We start from the raw sequence: 5,000 nt of genomic DNA on the forward strand, positions 1-5,000 counted from the left end.
AAAATTTGTACACATAGACCCCATCAAACGGGAGAAATTGGCCGGGATTGCTCTCATGTGCGTTACGGGGCATCGTTTCTCTCGCGCCGAATTCCATCGAGCTGGGAAATCGCTCATTTTTGCGTCGCCAAATATCGTACGAACGCCGTGAAACTTCCACAGGCTTTTTCAGCAGATTTGCACCTGCACTCAAAAAAGTCAAAATTTTTACACATAGACCCCCATCAAACGGGAGAAATTGGCCCGGATTGCTCTCATGTGCGTTACGGGGCATCGTTTCTCTCGCTCCGAATTCCATCGAGCTGGGAAATCGCTCATTTTTGCGTCGCCAAATATCGTACGAACGCCGTGAAACTTCCACAGGCTTTTCCAGCAGATTTGCACCTGCACTCAAAAAAGTCAAAATTTTTACACATAGACCCCATCAAACGGGAGAAATTGGCCCGGATTGCTCTCATGTGCGTTACGGGGCATCGTTTCTCTCGCGCCGAATTCTCTCGAGCTGGGAAATCGCTCATTTTTGCGTCGCCAAATATCGTACGAACGCCGTGAAACTTCCACAGGCTTTTCAGCAGATTTGCACCTGCACTCAAAAAAGTCAAAATTTGTACACATAGACCCCATCAAACGGAGAAATTGGCCGGGATTGCTCTCATGTGCGTTACGGGGCATCGTTTCTCTCGCTCCGAATTCCATCGAGCTGGGAAATCGCTCATTTTTGCGTCGCCAAATATCGTACGAACGCCGTGAAACTTCCACAGGCTTTTTCAGCAGATTTGCACGCTGCACTCAAAAAAGTCAAAATTTGTACACATAGACCCCATCAAACGGGAGAAATTGGGCCGGGATTGCTCTCATGTGCGTTACGGGGCATCGTTTCTCTCGCGCCGAATTCCATCGAGCTGGGAAATCGCTCATTTTTGCGTCGCCAAATATCGTACGAACGCCGTGAAACTTCCACAGGCTTTTCCAGCAGATTTGCACGTGCACTCAAAAAAGTCAAAATTTTTACACATAGACCCCATCAAACGGGAGAAATTGGCCCGGATTGCTCTCATGTGCGTTACGGGGCATCGTTTCTCTCGCGCCGAATTCTCTCGAGCTGGGAAATCGCTCATTTTTGCGTCGCCAAATATCGTACGAACGCCGTGAAACTTCCACAGGCTTTTCCAGCAGATTTGCACGTGCACTCAAAAAAGTCAAAATTTTTACACATAGACCCCATCAAACGGGAGAAATTGGCCGGGATTGCTCTCATGTGCGTTACGGGGCATCGTTTCTCTCGCTCCGAATTCCATCGAGCTGGGAAATCGCTCATTTTTGCGTCGCCAAATATCGTACGAACGCCGTGAAACTTCCACAGGCTTTTTCAGCAGATTTGCACGTGCACTCAAAAAAGTCAAAATTTTTACACATAGACCCCATCAAACGGGAGAAATTGGCCGGGATTGCTCTCATGTGCGTTACGGGGCATCGTTTCTCTCGCGCCGAATTCCATCGAGCTGGGAAATCGCTCATTTTTGCGTCGCCAAATATCGTACGAACGCCGTGAAACTTCCACAGGCTTTTCCAGCAGATTGGCACGTGCACTCAAAAAAGTCAAAATTTGTACACATAGACCCCATCAAACGGGAGAAATTGGCCGGGATTGCTCTCATGTGCGTTACGGGGCATCGTTTCTCTCGCTCCGAATTCCATCGAGCTGGGAAATCGCTCATTTTTGCGTCGCCAAATATCGTACGAACGCCGTGAAACTTCCACAGGCTTTTCCAGCAGATTTGCACCTGCACTCAAAAAAGTCAAAATTTTTACACATAGACCCCATCAAACGGGAGAAATTGGCCCGGATTGCTCTCATGTGCGTTACGGGGCATCGTTTCTCTCGCGCCGAATTCTCTCGAGCTGGGAAATCGCTCATTTTTGCGTCGCCAAATATCGTACGAACGCCGTGAAACTTCCACAGGCTTTTTCAGCAGATTTGCACCTGCACTCAAAAAAGTCAAAATTTTTACACATAGACCCCATCAAACGGGAGAAATTGGCCCGGATTGCTCTCATGTGCGTTACGGGGCATCGTTTCTCTCGCGCCGAATTCCATCGAGCTGGGAAATCGCTCATTTTTGCGTCGCCAAATATCGTACGAACGCCGTGAAACTTCCACAGGCTTTTTCAGCAGATTTGCACGTGCACTCAAAAAAGTCAAAATTTGTACACATAGACCCCATCAAACGGGAGAAATTGGCCCGGATTGCTCTCATGTGCGTTACGGGGCATCGTTTCTCTCGCGCCGAATTCTCTCGAGCTGGGAAATCGCTCATTTTTGCGTCGCCAAATATCGTACGAACGCCGTGAAACTTCCACAGGCTTTTTCAGCAGATTTGCACCTGCACTCAAAAAAGTCAAAATTTTTACACATAGACCCCATCAAACGGGAGAAATTGGCCCGGATTGCTCTCATGTGCGTTACGGGGCATCGTTTCTGTCGCGCCGAATTCCATCGAGCTGGGAAATCGCTCATTTTTGCGTCGCCAAATATCGTACGAACGCCGTGAAACTTCCACAGGCTTTTCCAGCAGATTTGCACGTGCACTCAAAAAAGTCAAAATTTTTACACATAGACCCCATCAAACGGGAGAAATTGGCCCGGATTGCTCTCATGTGCGTTACGGGGCATCGTTTCTCTCGCGCCGAATTCTCTCGAGCTGGGAAATCGCTCATTTTTGCGTCGCCAAATATCGTACGAACGCCGTGAAACTTCCACAGGCTTTTTCAGCAGATTTGCACGTGCACTCAAAAAAGTCAAAATTTTTACACATAGACCCCATCAAACGGGAGAAATTGGCCGGGATTGCTCTCATGTGCGTTACGGGGCATCGTTTCTCTCGCTCCGAATTCCATCGAGCTGGGAAATCGCTCATTTTTGCGTCGCCAAATATCGTACGAACGCCGTGAAACTTCCACAGGCTTTTTCAGCAGATTTGCACGTGCACTCAAAAAAGTCAAAATTTTTACACATAGACCCCATCAAACGGGAGAAATTGGCCGGGATTGCTCTCATGTGCGTTACGGGGCATCGTTTCTCTCGCGCCGAATTCCATCGAGCTGGGAAATCGCTCATTTTTGCGTCGCCAAATATCGTACGAACGCCGTGAAACTTCCACAGGCTTTTTCAGCAGATTGGCACGTGCACTCAAAAAAGTCAAAATTTGTACACATAGACCCCATCAAACGGGAGAAATTGGCCGGGATTGCTCTCATGTGCGTTACGGGGCATCGTTTCTCTCGCTCCGAATTCCATCGAGCTGGGAAATCGCTCATTTTTGCGTCGCCAAATATCGTACGAACGCCGTGAAACTTCCACAGGCTTTTCCAGCAGATTTGCACCTGCACTCAAAAAAGTCAAAATTTTTACACATAGACCCCATCAAACGGGAGAAATTGGCCCGGATTGCTCTCATGTGCGTTACGGGGCATCGTTTCTCTCGCGCCGAATTCTCTCGAGCTGGGAAATCGCTCATTTTTGCGTCGCCAAATATCGTACGAACGCCGTGAAACTTCCACAGGCTTTTTCAGCAGATTTGCACGTGCACTCAAAAAAGTCAAAATTTTTACACATAGACCCCATCAAACGGGAGAAATTGGCCCGGATTGCTCTCATGTGCGTTACGGGGCATCGTTTCTGTCGCGCCGAATTCCATCGAGCTGGGAAATCGCTCATTTTTGCGTCGCCAAATATCGTACGAACGCCGTGAAACTTCCACAGGCTTTTTCAGCAGATTTGCACGTGCACTCAAAAAAGTCAAAATTTGTACACATAGACCCCATCAAACGGGAGAAATTGGCCCGGATTGCTCTCATGTGCGTTACGGGGCATCGTTTCTCTCGCGCCGAATTCTCTCGAGCTGGGAAATCGCTCATTTTTGCGTCGCCAAATATCGTACGAACGCCGTGAAACTTCCACAGGCTTTTTCAGCAGATTTGCACGTGCACTCAAAAAAGTCAAAATTTTTACACATAGACCCCATCAAACGGGAGAAATTGGCCCGGATTGCTCTCATGTGCGTTACGGGGCATCGTTTCTGTCGCGCCGAATTCCATCGAGCTGGGAAATCGCTCATTTTTGCGTCGCCAAATATCGTACGAACGCCGTGAAACTTCCACAGGCTTTTCCAGCAGATTTGCACGTGCACTCAAAAAAGTCAAAATTTTTACACATAGACCCCATCAAACGGGAGAAATTGGCCGGGATTGCTCTCATGTGCGTTACGGGGCATCGTTTCTCTCGCGCCGAATTCCATCGAGCTGGGAAATCGCTCATTTTTGCGTCGCCAAATATCGTACGAACGCCGTGAAACTTCCACAGGCTTTTCCAGCAGATTTGCACGTGCACTCAAAAAAGTCAAAATTTTTACACATAGACCCCATCAAACGGGAGAAATTGGCCCGGATTGCTCTCATGTGCGTTACGGGGCATCGTTTCTCTCGCGCCGAATTCTCTCGAGCTGGGAAATCGCTCATTTTTGCGTCGCCAAATATCGTACGAACGCCGTGAAACTTCCACAGGCTTTTTCAGCAGATTTGCACCTGCACTCCAAAAAGTCAAAATTTTTACACATAGACCCCATCAAACGGGAGAAATTGGCCCGGATTGCTCTCATGTGCGTTACGGGGCATCGTTTCTCTCGCTCCGAATTCCATCGAGCTTGGAAATCGCTCATTTTTGCGTCGCCAAATATCGTACGAACGCCGTGAAACTTCCACAGGCTTTTCCAGCAGATTTGCACCTGCACTCAAAAAAGTCAAAATTTTTACACATAGACCCCATCAAACGGGAGAAATTGGCCCGGATTGCTCTCATGTGCGTTACGGGGCATCGTTTCTGTCGCGCCGAATTCCATCGAGCTGGGAAATCGCTCATTTTTGCGTCGCCAAATATCGTACGAACGCCGTGAAACTTCCACAGGCTTTTCCAGCAGATTGGCACGTGCACTCAAAAAAGT

This window comes from Lampetra planeri, unplaced genomic scaffold (assembly GCF_965212315.1).
Source record: "Lampetra planeri unplaced genomic scaffold, kcLamPlan1.2.h2 scaffold_1438, whole genome shotgun sequence".
NCBI classification, from domain to species: Eukaryota; Metazoa; Chordata; class Hyperoartia; order Petromyzontiformes; family Petromyzontidae; genus Lampetra; species Lampetra planeri.